The 21,320-nt window shown below is 40.2% G+C and overlaps 1 long non-coding RNA gene across 1 annotated transcript in view; it reads right to left on the bottom strand.

The window, feature by feature from the left end:
* Window positions 1-21,320, bottom strand: part of LOC119237938 (uncharacterized) — a 184,531-nt gene that overhangs the window by 111,407 nt on the left and 51,804 nt on the right. The gene's annotated exons all lie outside the window — the stretch shown is intronic.

Below are 21,320 nucleotides of genomic sequence, written 5' to 3' on the forward strand. Positions count from 1 at the left end.
CAGGAGGGGAATGAGAGGGGGAGGGGAGGTGTAAAAATAGGAGGGGGATTATGACTAAGGCTACCAGAGGGGGATATGATGCGTGGGAGCAAGGGAAAGGGGCTCTAATGGAGGATCACTGGGACTTTGGTGATAGGTGTGGTGAAATAACATGCAATTAGAGGTTACACCTATACCCCTAAGACACATACTGTGATGTAAATCAACATCACTCCAATAAATACAACACCACAAAAAGAATCCTCAGGGATAGAGTCTGGGAATTTCTGTAGGGGCTCCAGGTAATTCAAATGCATACTAAAGTTTGAGATCCACTGTTCTAGGGGACCCCCTGCAAATACACAGCATGAGACAAATACAGGAGGCTTTATAGCTAGAATGCTTTAAAAAAGAACAGGAAACTACTCAGATATGCATCAATAGCAGAACAGATAAGTAAATTACAATAAATTCATACAACACAAAACTATACAGTAACTATATTCATTCATAGATTTCAGGAACATAAAATAACATAATGGAGGGTGGAGCAAAATAATACATACAGTATAATTACATTTATACCAAGTACACAAACATGCTAAATAAAACAATATATAACTGTATGATTTAGGGATACATATATATGAAATTTAAAGATACAGAGAAAATAAATTTAGGATGAAGGTCTCCTCTGTTGGGAGGGTGGTAGATGGCAGTAGATATGGGCACATGGGGTTTTTGTGGACACTGGCAATGTTCTCTATGAATGGGCATTCATTTTAGTGTTGTTCTTTACACTTCACACATGTGATAGATATTTTTGCATGTGTGCAATGAAGAATAGTAAAAATTAAAGAATAGTAAAAATTCTTTAAACACGGGACATGAATAGGTGAGGTGTTGATTGAAAGTTGACTGTTGAATTAGCAGACTCAATTATTAATATCTCTAAATGCTCTTTGGCAACTCTTTAAAATATTCTTATGATTGATGACCATCAATTTTGCCTTCAAGGCAGAAATTAAAGAGAGAGTAGATCAGGGGGGAGAAGATGAACTCTGAAAGATTTTGATAAATGACATTTGAGAAAACATCTCTGAACTTCTCAAACATTTTTTGTCAACCTATTGACACTACAGACAATTAAGGAGAGCTCCTGGAGGGGCTGCCTCACCAGAGATTATGTGTGACATGTCTTGACGCTTGGCCATGCTGATTACAAGCAAGTCAAGTGCTGAACAATACATCTGATATTCTCAAAGACCAACTCTCCCATTACACAACCTGCCAGAATTGGAGATATGAGATATTTTCCCCAATGATCTCTGACTGCACTGAAGGTATCCTTTGATGCTATTTGTGTCACGGTAAATAATGTAGCTTGATGATTACACCAGGTTGGGTATAAGAAATAAAGTTTACTAACTACCATGGGATGGCCTCAATACCTTTGTATTGCATTTTCTATTTGGGTAGAGAAAATCCACAAATTCTAAATACCTTTATTAATGTATGATATAGTTGTTGAAATCTCTTGATATATTTGATGTGGGCCTTTCACCATCTAGTAGGAATGATCACGAAGAACAACACAGGGTGGATGGATTTAGTAAAGGGGGATCTATATTTATTTTGCTCTCTAAATCACAGCCCCCTCTTCATCAGATCTGTTCAGCTCCTTAAGCCACTAGTATATCGTCAAGCCCTTATTATTGATAAATACCACATGATTTGAGTGGCTTGTTTTCTGACCTCCCTTTGTTACTGACTGGATGTGTGATTTTGAATAGATCATTTAATCAGCATTAATCAAGATAAACTAACCGCATGATTGAAAAAAGAAACAACAACGTTAGTGGCTCTATGCAACAAATGTGTATAGTCTTATATCGCAGCTCTAAGGGCACTGTAGAAGGGAATGAGAGAATCATAAGTCTCACCCCGTTTAACTGTCCCAGCCCATAAGTGACAAATCCCTTCTCTTACAGTTAGTGGAAATCAGTCACATGGTCCTATCTGTCTGTATGTAAGAGGCTGGGAAATGTAATTCTCCTTTGTGCCCAAGAAGAGGAAATAAGATTGATAAGCAGTCTGCTAATTACTACCACAATTTCATTATCTTGGGTCTCAGTTGTTTTATCTCTAAAATGGGGATCATTGTTTCTGCCTCCCCTAAACTTGGAGAGTAATGAGAACCAAATAAGAGCATGATTTAAAGAATACACATTGAAAATGCACAAAGCACTGCAATTTCTAACAGTGATTTGGCCTTGGGGGTTTGGATTTCAAAGTGACTCTCTGTGGAGCTTAAGTAGGTCTATTCAATGCTGATAGAGTCCTGGAACTTGATTTACAGGCAGGATTTTGACAGACACCCCACCTATTTTGTTTATGACAAAAGGATGAAGTCCCAGAGGAAGTGATGACAGCAAAAACTTCACATTAAAGGAAGCTTGGAGATAGTTCACACTATTAAAAGTACAAAGGATAAAATGCTGGAAGGAGATTCAAATTGCAAAAAAAGTAGACCAATTCACTAAGGCATGGAAAAGATGCCTGCTTCGTGTCATGTTATATGATAAAAAGCAGGTAAGACTGTCAAGTCTTCCTCCTTTTGTACAATGTATGAAAGAAATACTGGTTTTACTATTTAAAAAATTTCCTTATACATTTATGACCAACAATAAGATAAGATAGATTTTAATGTTTTGATGAAAAGTTTTAAAGGTAATAAAAAAAATTGTATTTCTTTTCCTAGAAGTTATGAAAGATGATTTATAGTGTCCCAGCCTGCTTGGTCATTTTTCACGCTTCTGTACAATTCTGTACTATCATGCAAGGCAAGGACTGACTGTTTAGTAAGTTGGCTGCAACTACATGTATGTGTTTCACTCAAAGAATTAGATATAAGGGGGGAAAAGGCCTTTCTAATATGGTTATTCTTCCTTAGGGCTTATATTCTCTAGGAGAGTTTTGCCTATGACAAGATGATTAACCTTAAGTAAGCTTATTAATATCTAAGAAGGACTGTTAACTATAGAAAATAGTTGCTTTATTGAAGGGCTGTCAGCAAGTCTAATTTATTAGCTTGCCAAGATCTGTGAGTGGGAACATAAATCTTGTTTTAGTGATCAAGATGAAAAAGACTTAAAATACCTGCCATGGCAAAATTCCCCACATACTTTCCAAAGATAAACACATAGATCACCTGAGTCTTCTAAGTAGGAAAGTTTGATTACCTACATCCAAAAATATGAAACTCCATTATAGATGTCATGTGAGTAGAAACTGCACAGCAGAAACTTAATTTATAACAGCACTGTGATGCAAAAAACTGGCTAAAAATTCAAAATACCAACAAAACCAATCAAACAAAACAATGCCTTTAAACATCTAACACTGTATAAATGAGACCAACCATAATCTCCTTGGAGAAAAGAGCGAGGCAGTGTTAATCCAAAAAAAGCTAAGGGGGTTAGGTCTTCGGAATGGGTTTTAAGTCTTAAGAATGTACGGCACGAACGCACATTCAGTTCAAAGCAGCTTTAGAAAAGTGGGAGTTATGGCCTCAAAGACCCGAGGGTCTCTATTCTCAAGCATGGCTCAGCTCAGCTCCCAAACACTTCCAGCAAATATTCAGCTCTCCATCTCAGAGCTTGGCTTCCTTCTCAGGGGCTCTCTCAAGAGGTCCAGGTGAATACTGAAAGTTCCAGACCTACATCTTCCAGCTCAGCAACCGCCGTCAAAAGAAAGCTCTTCTGTTCCTAGTAGAACCACCAAAGTTTCCAGACTAAGTCATGTCCCCTCCTTGAATTAGTTACAATTGCCAGAATTAGAACATATGTCTATGGTGGGGCTGGAGAGAAAAATGACATGGGCCCACGAGTTGGCAAATCACCTTGGCTGCCTAGGAAGAACTGGCTTCCTCCCAAAAGAAAGGTAAATGAAAACAGGCCAGAAAAAAAGAATAGATGTTCATAAACTTCAGCGTTTGAAAGACCTCAGAGAGCAAATTCCAGACCCATCTCTATCTCTATGAAGAACTCTATGCTACACACTCTGAAAGGTGATGACTCTGTTTCCACTTTCCCTCTCCTCAAGACCAAGGACCGAATTCTGCGGATGAACAGTTCTGGTTGTTAGAGTTCTTCTACTGTGCCCAAATCTGCCTTGTTGCAGTTTCTACCTTGAGCCCAAGTTCTACATCCAGGGACACTAGAGAAGCAGATGCCTGGTCCTTGGAATCACAGCACAGCACCGCTGTCAGCACAACTAGTAGCATCTTTCCCACCAGGCTGTGACGTCTTCCTCCCTACCCTGCATACAGATGTGTAACTAGAGGCTATTTAAATGTGAAACTATTAGAGCTCAGGCATGAAGGTTCCTCCCAGGCAGATCTACTGAAATACACTGCTGAGGGGGCGGGGCAACAGGCTAGATAGGAGAGATCTGCTGCGCCATGTGGGTTAGCTCCCTGGCTTGGCCAGGGATGGAACTCATGCTGCAGTAGCTGGCCATAGCTTGATAGTGTTGTGTCTTTAACTCCTGAGCCACCAGGGAGGCCCAGCCCCATTGTTTACAGAGGGTCCTGGGTGAGTAGGGGATGTCAGGTTTCCTACAGGAAGCATTTATACTTAAATATTCCTGGTAAATTCTCTGAAGATCTCAGAAAAAAGGGTGATCTGAATTTCCTAGCCTCCAGTATATTGCTGTGATCATTTCTTCATTCACAATAAATATTAAATTCATATCTATTTATAATAACATCAAAAAGAATATATCTGGCAATAAATTTAACCAAGGAGGTGACAAACTTGCATCCTGAAAGCTGCAAGAGACTGATGAAAGAAACTGAAGATGACACAAATACATGGAATGATATCTCACTTTCATGGATTGAAAGAGTTAATATTGTTAAAGTACCCCTTTAACTTAAAGCAATCTACAGATTCAGTGCAATCGCCATCAAAAATTCAAAGGCATTTTCTACAAAAACAGAACAAATAATCCTAAAATTTGTATGGGACCCACAGAAAAACTCCAGGTCTCAATCCAAAACAATATTCAGAAAGGAGAATGAAGGTGGAGACATCATGCTCCCTGATTTAAAAAAGTTACAGATGTCAAAACAGTATGTTATTGGCATAATAGCAGAGATAAATATCAATGAAATATAACAGAGAGTCTGAAATAAACCCACACATACATGGCCAATTAACTCATAAGAAAGCAGGCAAGAATATACAACAGGAAATAATAGTTTCTTCAAACTTGCATCTTAATGTTGTTAAGAAAACTGGAGAGTCACATACAAAAATAAAAACAAAACAAAAAATGGACCACTATCTTTCATCATACACAAAATTAATTCAAAATAGATTAAAGACTTGAATGTAAGACTGGAAATCATAAAGCTCTTGAAAGAAAACATCAGAGGTAAATCTCTTAAATCAGTCTTAGCAATGTTTTTGTAACAGACACCCCCCCTCCAAAAGGGAAACAAAAGCAAAAATAAACTAGAGAATCTGCACAGCAAAAGTAAACATCAACAAAATGAAATGGCAACCTACCAAGTGAGAGAAGATATCAGCAAAGCATATGTGTGGTAAGGAGTTAATGTCCCAAGTATATGAAGAACTCATACAACTCAATAGCAAAAAATAGAACAATCTGATTAAAAGACAGGCAGAACATATACATAGACATTTTCCAAAGAAGACATACAGAAGACCAACATGCATCTGAAAAGATGTTCAACACCACTCATCATCAGAAAAACAAAATCAAAACCACACCTGTCAGGATGGTTATCATAAACAAACAAACAAATAAGTGAGCAAGCAACAACAAGTGTTGGCAAGAATATGGAGAAAAGGGAGTCCTCCTGCACTGTCAGCAGGAATGTAAATTCCCACTAACCACTACAGAACATAGTATGACAATTCCTAAAATAATTAAAAATAGAACTACCCTGTAATCAGTAATTCTACTTCTGGGACTTAGTTTAAGAAAGTGAAAACACCAATTTGAAAGGTTCTATACAACCTTACGTTCATGGCAGCATTATTTACAATAACCAAAATATGGAAATAACTTAAGTACCTATCAATAGATGAGTGGATAAAGAAGATCTCTCTCTCTCTCTCTCTCACACACACACACACACACACACATACACACACAGAGGAATACTGTAGTAATAAAAAAAAAGAATGAAATAATGGCCTTATGCTAAGTGAAAGAAGCCAAAAACAAATGCCCTATGACTTCACTTATATGTGAAATTTAAAAACAAAACAAATTTTTAAAAAAACAAAACAAATAAACAAAACAAAACAAAGCTCAGATACAGAGAACAGATTGGTGGTTACCAGAGGGGAGAGGAGTTGGAGGTGAGTGAAAGAGGATCCAGAAGTCAAATGTTCAGCTATGATATAATAAGTCATGGGCAACAATCTTGTATTGCAACAATCTTGTATTGTTAGGCAACAATCTTGTATTGCAAATTTGGAAAAACTGCTGAGAATAGATGGAAAATAAACTCACCATGGTGACGAATTTGCGTTGTGTACAAATGTCAAATTATTATGTTGTGCATCTGAAACTAATATGTTATGTGTCAATTACGCTTCCCCTCCCAAATTTATACAACTTAGACCCCACAAAACCTGCATCTGCCACTATATGAAGGCGCTTGCTTCCCTTATCAATCTTGTTCATGACATGGCTTTGTGTATTTTACCATCTACAATGACTTCCAGACTTTTAAACTTGACCATCTAGAACTAAACAAAATGGACTGCTATCATCTGGCATGTGGAATTATGTAGGATGTCATTTCCTTGTTCTGGCGCCCATGATTCTCTTAATACAGGACAGCGGGCAATGGGCTTACTCTTAGGAGTTGCATCACATTTCGTTCACTTCCCCTCTAGGGTCTGTGCAAAACATCAGTTCTTTTTCACCCTCTGCTGTCTTGAATAACAAGATTTGCAACTGGTGGATAAATAATCTTAATTGTCAGAGCTGGTCTAAATTATTTCCTTTGATATTGAAGGAGGAAGTTAGGAAATGGGTATAGGAAGACAGTTAGGAACAGAGTGCCCCAATCCCCTAAGTCCACTATTGAGACTGATTGAGAAACACTGGGTTGGAATCAGGAGGGCACCCTTCCCTTCCACCCCCTCCCCAAGCCATAGGTTCATTTATCAGTCTAACTGGAGAACAATCCCAGACCAAGAGGGTGGCCCCCCGAACCAACCCAGTAAAGAGTGGGTTCAGAACACCAACATGATGACATGATGCTAAAGCACAGATCCAAACTACAATAGTTTCAGGAAGGCAGGCCAGGTAAAGTGGGCAAACTCAGTGGGCCTCAGTAGACTAGTTAACTCAGTGGACCTTGGTAGCTTAGGAGAACCCCACAAATTCAGTGGACCTTAGTATCCTAGGAGATCCCTGAGGACCCAGCCAGTCAACGAGACACAACCTGAAGACACCCGATGGCCAAACCCTTACTCCTTGCCCACTACACCCATATAAATACCCACTTCTCGCCCCCTCAGTGGCTACCCATTCAGGACCCCTCTTCACTCAGAGATCTTTCTTGTCCTTCCTCTAGTCTATCAATAAATCTCTTGCTTTTCTTTAATTTTTGTCTCAATGCTGAATTATTTCTTTGCCGAAGACAAGAACCAAGAAAGAGCCCTCCTGGGGTCCTCAGATCTCAGGCCTGCTCCCCCAAATCCCGATTCAACATGACCAACACTCCTCAAGCTGAAGTATAAAAATTAAAATCCGAAAAAAAAGATACCCAGGATGCAAACTTTGGAATGAAAGGGAAAATGAAATCTTACTGAAAGTCATCCTGTCTGCCATCCACATCATGTTGGTGCACTTTTGTCAGAGTATTTACCAGAAAAAGCGTCTTAGCCAGATATTTATGGAGACTAATATAGACTACTAGAATTTAGACTACTAAAAATATAGACTACTAAAATTTAAATAGACTGTAAGCAGCCCAAATGTATACCTCTTTTAATTTTTGTTAATGTGACTATCCAATAGTAATTATTATATAGTTAATACCTGCGAGGTTTAAATTTTTTAAATGATTAAAATTAAAATACTATTAAAATGTATATAGAACTGATAAAAATCCAGTTTAAGGAATTTTAACAAAAGAAGTTCCTCTTCTATAAAATATAAATAAGTACTTGAAAGTGGATTTAGTCTCCTCTCCATCTAGTCTTTCGTTTGGTTTTGCTGGCTACATTACTGTATTTTTTATTCAGCTCTGTCTAGTTGCAAAGTATTCATTTAGTACAGAGGTGGCAATTAGGTCTTAACAAGCAAGCAACTTTTAATCATTGCTCCCTGGCCTGAAGCTTTGTGATGAGAAGGACTCTAAGGTTAGATGCATCAAACGAGTTTTGTGGCCAATTGGCATGTCTGTCAAGAGCACAAGCAGCAGAAATTCATGTCAGGTACTTGCTGTGATCGACTAGATAGCTGACTGTGATCTGCATCTTCAGGTACAGACCTAATTCATACCTTACACAACATTTGGCAATTTAAACTTTATGATTATTGAATGAATATGGATTTTTGCCAAGTACCATTTTGCTTAGTAAAATATATACAACAGAAGCTCAAGTAGCCAAAATCCAGTAACATCAAAATATAAGCTTCCTTGTTCCTAGAATAAAATCAGAAAAGGAACAATGAAATACATATATTTGAAGTTAAACTTCAGGATTTCAGTCAAGATTGAAAGCAATTTATTGTCCAGCCTTTCTTGATCTACAATCTTTCTTCTTACCCAGTGGTAAGTGGTGCTTAGAATTTTTCAACTTGGACTTACTTGGAAGTTATCAATTTTAAGATCACCAGACTACAAAGTATAGAAGGTAGATGTAAACATTTCAAACATTAAAGTTATAAAGGAGAAGAGCCCTTAGTTAGGTTCATGCTCACAGATATTAGGTAAACTCCTTTACCAGACTGGAAGCTCCTGGATGGCAGCGATGATGTGTGATTGCACTTCCTAGTCCTGCTTCAGCTAGCACAGTTCCTCAACATTGGGTGTTCAGTAAATATTTGATATATAGATGAATGAATTAATAAATAGAATTTCCTTGGGGTCAGTTTCCTCATGTGTTTTCTTTCTCAGAGTCTCTGCTTTCAAAGATTTATCTGAGAATTTTCCTCCCTGACCAGGGGAGTGGTGGGTGTTGGGGGGAGGACCAATGACCCATGTAAAGTATCCCAGGTTTGGGCCATGGACACACTTCAGGGTTAATGGGAAAAGCACTGGCAGTTCAGTGGGACCTGAAAGGTCACTAGACTCATTGTTTACAAATTTGGGTTTGACACTTAGGATCTGCTTCCTCACTGGATATCAGTTTGTTTATCTGTAAAATGGGGACAATATTTTCTCTGTCTTCTCAAAGTTGCAGTGAGGATCAAATAAAATAAAAAAAAAAAAACAGGAAACTACTTTGAAAATGATGAAATTTCCATAAAAATTGGAGACTAGTTCTCCTCCAAATTCTGCAACTAAGTAGCTATGCTCCTTATCCCTTTAAAGGCCATATCCTTTAATTCTCTCACCCCCGATTTCTTTATTTCAAAGCTGAGAGCAATGGATTGGACCCTCTCTAGTGCGCTTTCAACCCTTGTATTATGTACACACAGCTGTGGCCTCAGCTCCAGGAGAGGAAAGAGGAGGGCTGGATCAAATTCTTTCCTGAACACACTTAGGCAAATCATTTAATGCCCTTTGCCCATTTACAAGCAGCAGCCATTCTAGGGGGGCAAATTGCACTCTGTAGAGTGGATCAGAGAAAGGCACTTGGGTGTCAGGAGCCCGACATCTGGTCCCCATATTTTTCTATTTGGGAGTTCGAGAAGTTCTGAAACCAAACCAAGTACCCACAGACAATTAAGGAACAGCACCTGCTGATGACAGTGCTGCTAGGCACTTAAGTGTGTTACCTCATCTAGGCTTCACAGCTAATTTTTTTAAAGATTTATTTATTTATGCATACAAGAGCTGGGGTACAGGCCAGGGATGTGGGGGGGGTGAGAGGATTCACCAGAGACAGAGTGGGGAACAGAACAGGCAGACTGACTGAAATACACTGCTGAGGGGAGTAGCGGGGGAGACGGGAGAGCTCTGCCTCGCTATGTGGGTTGCTCCCTGGCCGGCCGGGGATCGAACTTGTGCTGCAGAGGCTGCAGATTGCTTCATAGTGTGGTGCTTAACAGCTTGCGCCACCAGGGAGGCCCCACAATTACGTTTTAAAATGAACTGTCACACCCATTTCCCAGATAAGAGCATACAGAGACTCAGAGACATTATATAACTCACTAAAGGATTTAAACCCAGGGCTACCTGACTCCCAGAGTTTTCCTTATGTGCTTCCACTTCACTGGGCTCAAACCAAAGATAGCTCAGAAGTAAGACTGCATATATCGGAAGGCAGCAGCTGTGGCAAGTCTACAAACCTCTATAGGCACAAAACACAGCAGGAAAAAACCTAAAACACAACCACAGGGGCTTAACGAGGACCCTGAACACCTGACCTTGGTGAGCACCAACTTTGGTTATCAGAAGTGTGTCTAACCTACTCATGTTCTTCCGCCTTTCAGTTCTGATGCTGACGCCACTGGGATCATCTCAAAACCCACCCAAGGTGTGGATCTGTGCAGAAAGCACTTTATCAGGCTGCAGGCTTCAGAGTCTATAGCCCTGAGTAACCAAATCCCCAGAGGGAGTTTCTAAATTACCCAATTCCCTAGGCCTGTACTTATATCCTAATGATAGGACATTAAGATGCAAATTAAACAGAAACTTAGTAAGCAAAGCATGCCACTTTGTAATGGATACATCAATAAAGGCCAGCCAGAGGCACCCCACACTTGCCAAAGCTGGAGGAAAGATTTCAAAGGCCCACCTGCAAGCCCCAGGCACACCTGTTAGAAATTCTATCTGGCCAAAAGTATTTATGGTCCAGATTTTTTTTTTTTAATCCCCAGGTAGCTGAACATTCTGAAGTGGTCCTTCTTACCCCACCCAGTGCTGATTGGGCTTTGCAAATGTGTGGGACTCCAAAGGTGTTGGTGGTGTTTGCCTCTTTGGTTTATAGGGTTACAAAGGAGAGCATGACCTCTTCCGAGTAAAACACTTCTACTACCAAACATGGCTCGGTTTCTGCTGGACATTTTTATTGTTGCCATTTGTCTCCTCCCTCTTTCTCATCTGTCTTCTTTTTTCCTATTATTCTTCCCAAGAATGGATTGTGCTCCCCTAAATAATTTCTTTTGGTTGGTTTGTTTGGAATTTGGCCAGATAAAAAGCCACTCCATTAAAATCTTTGACTTTTACAAGCCAACTGTTTATCAGACATTTCAGCATCTCCGCCCTTAGCCAAGGACTGATATAAAATATAGAAGAATTCAATAAATGTTTGACAGAGAAACAGTACAATCTCCTCAACTTCACCACCAAATACTTAGGAGCATTGACTGTGCTCTCAGAAAGCCAGAAAACCTGGGTTCTATTCATAATGAAGGGCCTCATGAGTTGTCTGATCTTGGGCAAATCATTTCCCTTTTCCCTGGACTTTGCTGTCTTCATCTTCTGGGTTCATAGCTACGGCAGTGGTCTCTACAGCTGCTTCCAAATTAGGTTCTATGAGGGCAGGGCTCAGATCTGCCCTGCTCACTTTCACAAAGATCTAGATCTGTAAGACCTAGCATCTATCTTGAATACAGCAAGGATTCAGTGAATATTTGCTAAGGGCAAAAATTCAGAATGCCATCATTCTAGGTTTTAAACTAATGCTGTTGTTGAATTGTACTTTAAACTTGTGTTTGCTGTTAAAAGTAAAACAGCTCTGGATTGTTTCAGGCTTTTCTCATTTTCTTCTATTCAGGACTCAGATACTGTTCTGCACAACTTCTGGAAGCTTTTGAGTCTTTTCACAAACACAACTCCACACTTACCTCCCAGCTGACGCACTGGCCTCCTGGTGTTTGTCACCAAACCAGATGACTCACCCACAGGTGGCAGGATTTTACAGGGCAGTGAGGACGTGGGACCCATATGAGGAATTCAAGTCAATTCATCTAACAAAAGCATTTATTGGACACCTATTGAAACACCTAATGTTTAACACTAGTTTGAGAAGAAAGTAAGCAGCAAGAGAGCCGTTTCTTTGATAGTCCAGGATTCAGGAAACACCCAGTTGGATTATATACCCCTAAAGCTTATTTTTATAAGTGGCTTTGGCCACTTTCTCAGATGTCCTTTTTGCATTTATAGTCAGTTTATATACATAGTCACACGTATACCATTCAATTTAGTTTCTGATCCTAACATCGTCTTGCTGTTCATTTGTCTTAAATAAATTGGAGGTTTCTTTAAAACCAAAGTCCAGGGACTGTTTTCCAAAAAGGGGCCACAAGTGCTGAGATGTGCAAATTTCATGTGGATGGACATTTTTCTGAAGAGGGTTTAGTTTCAACATATTTCCAAAGGCATCTTCCAACACACTAAGAGGCAATAGCCTGCTTCCTATCACCTTCCTCTCCCCAGTGCTGGGCCCTGGGGTGCTCCTGCCCATGTCATGCCACAGGCTTTGGGAAGCCAGCTCTGACTCCAGCTTTGTTGAAGTGGGTGGTCCCACGAGTCTTCCATTCTCCAGCAGAGCGGTCAAGTTAATTATACAAAGATCGAAATTTGTCAAGTAATCCAAGAAGGCAAGGAAATGCTAATTTCTCATATTCATTCAAACACTGAGGGAAAAAGAGGATTTTCTGCTGGGAATAAAACTTAAATGCTCAGAACTCCTTCTAGCAAGTTTTTACGATCCAAGTGAGTGAAGGACCCTGGAATAAAGTCCTAGATCAGCCAGGAAGAAAGGAGAACTTGAGCTAAATATTGGCTCTAACAACTGGGGTCCAATTTTGGGCAGGGGAGGTGGAGGCGAGCCTGTTTGTGTTAAGAAAATGATGTCCAGTAAGATCTGCCCACGGTGGTCACCCCTACTTGACCAGTAAACACTTGACATGACAGACTCCAGACTCTTGGGGTCCCTGCATCTAGTGCTATGCTGCCCTGTCAGTTTCCAGATGGAACAGAATTATGCAAGTAGTACTGTTCTCGCCTTTTCTCTTTTGCAGCATAAATTATGCATCAGGGAAAGAAATTAATTTTTTTTTTTTAAGGAAGACTGCAGATCCTGATGCCTTTGTACAAATGGTAATCTGAATTTCTCTTAAAGGTCAGGTGAGCCCTCTGGAGGGAAAGCTGGACTGCTCAGTGGGCATAGAGTACAGCAGGCTTAAGAAATGGGAATTGTTCAAGTTCAGTTCTGTATCTAGATGGCCCCGGGCCCTTATTTTAGGGTCTTTTGCCCACACCTGTTGTGAAAACTGGTAAGGAGAGCCTGGTACATTCTGACTTCATTCTCAAGCAGGTCCCTACCCTCCTGTTTGGGGCCTTCCTTCCTTCCCTTCATGCCATCACATTCCCTGGATTGAACTGGCCCTGATCTTTGTTTCAGTTCCCATTCTCAGCTCTGCTCTTCCCTCTTAGGGAGGATGACACATTTGGCTAGAGCTGTTGTTAACCAACCTCAAGTGTGCGCCCTTTTTAAGGATATGACATTGTACTTTCCCTGAATACTCCATTTCCACTACTTCCTCCAGTGAAGTGAGATGCCCAGTGAGGGACCCCGTTATTTGCAAAATTTCCAGTGGTCAGAGTGACTCAGGATAACCTTAAGAATTGAAGGTAAATAGACTCCAAATTTGTGATACTGAAAAATACAGCAGTCTGAAATTTTATGGATAAACATTATTAAATTGCTTGAATGTACAGTTGACCTTTGAACGAGGAGTGGTTAGAGGTACTGAAACCTGCATAATCAGAAATCCAAGTCAACTTCCGACTCCCCCCAATCTTAACTACTAACAACCTGCTGTTGACAGGAAGCCTTACTAATAGCACAGTCAATGAGCACATACTCTGCATATTTTATATGAGATATATTGTATGCTTACAATAAAGTTGGAGAAAAAGAAAATCCTAAGGGAAAGAAAATACATTTACAGTACTGTCCATATTTATTAATGCAGTAAATTTACATCATCTGTTTGTAAGAATACTCAGTCATACTTACAGGGTCAACTGAATATCCTTTCGCTCCTTCCCACCACACACACACACACAAATGCTATTAAATGAATGGCATACCTATATGGCTGGAGACAATAAAGACACTAAATTACTATTAATCAGAATGCTGAAGACAGAATGAATTCTGGTTATCCAAAATTTACAGCAAAATTTCTGGTTTTAAAGATTCTCCATTCCTTATACTTTAATGTAGTGAACACATTTTAAATAATTTGCTCTCATAAAAGTCATCAGATGGGTACAGAGAATGCAACATTATGTATCGCGGTGAAGGCATATATGCACAATTAATAACTTAAATGCCTGCCTGCTCCTTCTGTGCACATGGAACAAGTGAGTAAGCTAGTCTGGGCCACTTCTTGGAAGTGTGGCGGGGTTGAGTCATGCTTACAGGCAGCCAGCTCACTAATGCATCTTTATACTGGGTTTCTCTCCTTTCTTCTTTCATCATTCTGTCCTTTATTCTTGCTCTGTGATTACACTCACTAATAAAGTATAGCACATAAGCCCTTGCCTCAGGTGTGCTTCCTGGAAAACCTGGGCTACAACAAAGAGAATGTATAAAATTAGTGATTCTCAATGGCCTCTGGGTAGGGGGTAGAGGTGTGTGTATGTGTGTGTGTGTGTGTGTAATTTTGCAGGGAAAAGGAGGGAACAGTTTTTGTGTTTGTTTTTTTTCCCCCTCAAATTACTTATAACATCCCTTTTCTTTCCCCTCTGTATCGGTGAGGTTTCAGTCAGTGAGTAGAAACACCAATATTCTGGACATGAAATATTTAGTATAAAGATGTGCTAATTAATAAAAGGTGGTTAATTACTAAAAGGGATAAAAGAGAACTCTAAAGTGTTCAGAAGCAACACAGCCAGAGAGCAATAAGAAGGAGCAACTAAGAAGTTGCCTTCTGAAATGATAAGAATCAGCCTAATAGTGGCAAAGGCCCTTGCCAGGGGCTGTGGACCAGAAATGGTCTGTTGGTTGGAAGGAAACTGGCTAGAGACTGCAGACAGGAGCTGGTCCATAGGGATGGTCCTGGATACTGGGAAAACTTGTTGGGGGTAGATGTTGGCAGAGTTGGCCCATGCAAGTTGATGAGATGAGCAATATCAGACCTCCACACTGACCTGCTGGCACCAGGGCTGGGAACCGGAAGGGAAATACATTCCTACTCTTTGGCCTTAAAGTGGTACTCCAGCATCCTCTATTAACAAAGCCTAACATCCACCCAACTGCCAAAGGAAAAGTGTCTGCAGGGTTCAGCTCCAGCATCACCAAGCAGGGCAACGGATGGTGAATTTGGAGCTGAGAGGTAATAAGTGGTAACTGGCACAGCCACCCTTTCTCTGTGAACTTTCAATTTAAAGGCATGGAAAATATTCACTCTATAATGGTAAATTTAAAATTAAAAATAAAGGCTATATATACATTATTACCAATGACTACCATTCAATGATATAATCAAATTTTACTCCTTAGACTTGTCTGCATGATAAAATTTTTCTAAAAGTAATAAACTTATTTTTATCTAGACAAAAAAGTTTCCCTTAAAAGATTTTCATTCATTATTACTCAGCAATCAGAAAAGATAATCTCATGTCATTTGCAGCAACATGGATGAAACTGGAAGAGATTATCCTAAGCAAAATCAGCCAGAGGAAAAATAAATGTTGGATGGTGTCATCATTTATAAGTGGAATACAGGAAAAAACAACAAAGAGTCAGACAAAGACAAACTTTAAAACCAAGCCTTGTAAGTCGACCATAGACCTGCGCCTTTCATATGGGGAGCTGGAGGGGGAAGGGCGAGTAACAGGTGGAGTTGGAGGAGGAGAGAGCACAATGACTATGGTGGAGGACTACTGTGCTCTGGTGGTGGGAGGGCTGTGGTAATTACACCTGAGGAGGGATATCCTATACTGTCAAAACACTAGCAAGGGTGTAAAACAATGGTACTGCAACAATTAAACAAATAAAGTAAAATAAAAAAATTCTCATTCATTACAGTTTTATTGAATTCCTTTAGTAAGCATCATGCAGAGGAGAGGCAATTTCCCTCTCACCCTTCAGGATTCTCAGGCAATCAAATTAATATCAGACAGATAAGCAGGAGAAAAGACTTCATTTAATTACAAACATATAGCAAATCTACATAGATGTGGAGTCTAAAACCAATGAGGTAAAAGGGGGGTATATATCTGAGCTATGGGATGGGGTAGGTGCACATGACAAGCAGAGGGTGACTCACGACAAAGCCAGGGGATCTGTAATTAGATGTTTAGGAAGGCATCTCCATTAGGAAGATGATTTCTGGTAAAAAAATTCTAGTGCTGGGTAATAACCCCACATTTTCATTTCTGTTGATAGTTAAGGGAGTGGTAAAAGTTTCTCATGAACCTGCAGGTCCTACACTGACCTCAACTGGAAATAACCTACAAAATGACGAGTCTTGTTCTGGATATTTTGGGGGAAGCTTATCCTTCAACATGAAACTCATTATTAAGCAAATATACAGGTGAGGTTTAAAGGGACTTGAGACACTTAAGAGTCTCCAGTGTTCTAAAGACACTCTGAGCAACAAGCCCACAGTCACTGGCCTTGTTATAATCTGGGACATCATTCACCCTTAAGTCTCTTATCTATATCCCACACTGTACACCAAACACAAAAAGAGAGTACAGAGTATCAGCTCCTACTTCAGATCAGCATTTACCAGCGCTAACAGATAAAACTTGCTTGGAATCTTTCAGCTAGCTTGAAATCTGGAAACTGCTATCGAGATTGTCACAACTTGTTTAGCCTTGCTTTGGCTAAAAATCCTTGGGCTTTACACCTCTCCTATTTCTAGGTAGCTTACCTTATCTCTCACCACCTCCCCAGGCTTTGAAATTAAGCAGGGAGCTTTCCTTCCTGCCACCCCCACACCCTCCACTGCCCCAGGTTTCTTTTCTCAGTGTCTTAGTTCACGCACATCTTCCACCCAAGTTGCTCTTCGGCTCCTTTCAACCAACTTCCCCACAGTCCTTTAAGGCTCGGTTTATGTGTCATCCTTTCTGGGAGACCAGGAGCCACAGTGGATGCTGAGTGTGCATTCTTGCCAAGTGCATTCTGCCTTAATTTTAAATGGTCAGTTTAGGTGCCTTGTCTTCCCAGGTCTGGTCTCAGACCTTCCTCTTGGCATCCTCGGCATTTAGCACGACAGGTGCACAGTGGGCACACAGCACCTGTTGGTGGAATAAAACGTCTCCAAGCCCTGACTCGCTTTATCCTTCCTACTAAGCAGGCCCTGGCATGAAGTTGTCCATCACAGCCCTGGGCAGAGGAGCCAGGGAAGGCAGTGCCCTGTCCTGGTGTCACTGCCAATTCCTTTCTCTCCTCAACAAGCTTTTCTCAATAAGTGATAGGCAGAGCTCCAGACATGTGCTTCTAAGATCCAGATTTCCATAAGATAATCTAAGAGGCTGGGAAAGAAGAAAATGCCACCCCTTTCAAAGCTATTTTTGATTTTTACAGGTTCAACTGGATATGACTGGGGGCCAGGAGAGAGTGTTATTTTCATAGCCATGGCCAAATCTCACTTCTCTTGCACAAATCTCACAAACTCTGCCCGCACATGCAAATAGTTCTCCATCTATCACTTTCACCTAAAGTATATAAACAGGTGAAGATGAAATGAGCTCATATGACTTGGGTTGTCATTATCATACCCTCCATTTCCCACACTGGAGACACCATCACTCACACAATGGATCATGCTTCCTGCATACACTGGCTTCTCCCCAAGTCACAACAATTTTCACATGTGAACTTATTTGATCTAATTCTGGGGTAAGTCTCACGATGACAGATCAGATTATATTAGGAGCAAGGACTGGGTTTGGGTGGATGGCCTCATGGTGTCACAGGCAAACAAGATGGTCGTGTACCCCCAGTGTGGCCATGTACAGAGAAGATTTGGTCAGATCAGCTGGTGGGCTGAGCTTTGTTTGCCTCTCAGGGAGACCCCCCTTTTTCTTACCCAATGAATATGTTTTCATTTAAGTCTTCTTTAATTCCTCTCAGCAATAGTGTATAGTTTTAAGACCACAGGTCATGTTAAATTTATTATATGTTTATTTTATATGTTTATATTTTTATATGTTTATATGTTTATATTTTATATGTTTATATTATATGTTTATTACATGTTAAATTTATTCTTAACTAATTTATGTTCTTTGATGCTATTGTAACTGTAATCAAAATTTTTTTCTATCCAAGGATGATTTAATATATCTGAGACTCTTTTAAAAAACTTTATCAAAGGACTGATCACAAAAACCTACAAAGAGCTGATAATACTCAACAAAAACAAAGAAAATAATGCAGTCAAAAAATGGCAGAGGGCCTCCCCAGTGGCGCAGCGGTTGAGCGCTGGGTTGCAAAGCTGCCCGCAGCCTCTGCAGCGCCAGTTCGATCCCCGGCTGCTCCCCGGCCACCGGAGGAGGGTCCCACATGGCGCGCAGACCTCTCCTGCCACCCGCTGCTCCCCTCAGCAGTGTACTTCGGTCCTTCTGCCTGCTCTGCTCCCCGCTCTGGCTCTGGTGAATTCTCTCACCCTCCTGTGCTTCTGACTGTGCCCAGTGCTTGTATAAACAAACAAACAAACAAACAAATAAATAAGTCTTTAAAAAAAAAAATGGGCAGAAGAGCTAAAAGGAAATTTCTCTGAAGAGGAAATACAAATGGCCAACAGGCATATGAAAAAATGTTCAACATCACTTGTCATCAGGGAAATGCAAATCAAAACTACCATGAGATACCATCTCACGCCAGTGAGAATGGCACATATTAAAAAAACTAGCAACAACAAATGTTGGCGAGGTTGTGGAGAAAAAGGAACTGCACTGTTGGTGGGAGTGCAAACTGGTCCAACCACTATGCAGAGCTGTGTGGAAATTCCTCAACCTACTAAAGATAGAGCTTCCATATGACCCAGCAATCCCACTCCTAGGTATTTACCCAAAGGACACAGAAACATCAATTCCAAAGAACACCTGCACCCCTATGTTTATAGCAGCACTGTTTACAATAGCTAAGCTTTGGAAACAACCCAAATGCCCAAAAATAGATGATTGGATCAAGAAGATGTGGTACATATACACCATGGAATATTACTCAGCATTCAAAAAAGATAAACACATGCAATTTGCAGCAACATGGATGGCGCTGGAAGGGATCATGCTCAGCGAAATAAGCCAGAAAGAAAAAGAAAAATACCAGATGGTCTCACTCATAGCAGGAATCTAGAAAACTTAAATAAGGGACCAGGAAAAAGAATAACTATAAGAAAGAAAATATCAAAATCAACAAATAACTATGAACAAAAGACACTCTAAGGGGGGTGGGGGGCGGGGAAAGGAGGGCTTGGGGTCAAAATAAGGGGGTTGTAATTGTATGGGGAATATAAAAATAAAATTTAAATTAAAAAAATAAAAAACTATATCATATCTTTCTTTTCCCCCTCTATTCTACTTGCAGAAGGTTTTTCTATGTGCTTAAAATTTCTCAGCTGGTAATCTGATACCCAATCACAGTGTTACTGTTTGATCTTTGTGAACTAAGGAAAAAAGGAATTCTGTTCAAATAAGCACACCTTTCATGTGATTCAAAAATTGTTGTCTAGGGCCTCCCCGGTGGAGCAGCGGTTGAGCACTGGGTTGCAAAGCTGCCTGCAGCCTCTTCAGTGCCGGTTCGATCCCTGGCTGCTCCCCGGCCACCGGAGGAGGGTCCCGCATGGCGCGCAGACCTCTCCTGCCGCCCGCTGCTCCCCTCAGCAGTGTACTTCAGTCCTTCTGCCTGCTCTGCTCCCCGCTCTGGCTCTGGTGAATTCTCTCACCCTTTCGCGCTTCTGACTATACCCAGTGCTTGTATAAATAAATAAATAAATTTTTAAAAAAAAAATTGTTCTCTATCTATGAGAGCTATAATCTATTAAAAATTTTCCATGATTGGAAACTATACTATCACTAACCTTTGCTTTTCAGAAATAAATTGGTTTTTTTTTTTCATCATTTTAAATTGAGCTAATGTTGGCTTAGATGGTATAAGTTTCAGGCATTTAGGTTTAAACCTCTTCCTATACCTTGCCCTCCAACAAAGCACCATAAATCCACCATCACAGCTCACTGGGCCCCCTCCATCTGGTGTTCTCACCCCTCTCCCACTCCAATAGCCTCAGTTCTGCATTCAGATTCCAGGACTGTGGTTTTTTTGGTGGGGGAGGGGAGGCTTGGTCTCATCTGTTCCTTTGCTTTGTTTCTTTATACAACCATGAATGAAACCACCCATTGTTCGTTTTTACCTTCTGGCTTATTTTTTAAGCTTATCCTAATCCTCTTCAATTCCATCCATGTTGTCTCAAATAGCAAGATTTCACCTTATTTATGGCTGAGTAGTATTCCATTGTATTTATATAACACATTTTCTTTAGTTCTCATCTGTTGTAGGACACTTCAATTATTTTCCATAGCTTATTGTAAATAGTGCTACAAGGAACATAGGAGTGCATATATTCTTTTGAGGTACTGTTTTTGTATTCTTCAGATAGCTATCTATGAGTAGAATTGGTGGATCATAAGACAGACATATTATTATTTTGAGGAACCTCCATACTATTTTCCATAGGGGCTGGACCTGTCTACTATCCAATCAACAGTGTAAGAAGGTTCCCTTTTCTCCACACCCTTATCCATTCTTGTTCTTCCTGGTCTTTTTGATGTGGGCCATTCTCACAGGTGTGAGATGGTATCTCATTGTGGTTTTGACTTGCATTTCCCTGATAAGTGATGATGAGCATTTTTTCATTTGGCCACTGGTCTTCTGCATGTCTTGTTTAGAGAAGTGTCTGTTTAGATTTTTTGTTCATTTTTTGATTGGGTTACTTGGTTTTTTTGTCGAGTTGTATGAGTTCTTTGTAGAGCTTAGATATTAGCCCCTTGTCAGATGTATGATATACAAATATTTTATCCAACTTGGTAGGGTGTTTTTTCATTTTAATGATAGTGTCTTTCATTACACAGTTTTTTAGTTTGACCTAGTGTCATGTATTTATTTTTACTTTTGTTTTCCTCATCACTGGAGCTGAGAGCCCAAAGA

The sequence above is a fragment of the Talpa occidentalis genome, unplaced genomic scaffold (assembly GCF_014898055.3).
Source record: "Talpa occidentalis isolate TD23 unplaced genomic scaffold, MPIMG_talOcc4v2.1 talOcc4.11, whole genome shotgun sequence".
NCBI classification, from domain to species: domain Eukaryota; kingdom Metazoa; phylum Chordata; class Mammalia; order Eulipotyphla; family Talpidae; genus Talpa; species Talpa occidentalis.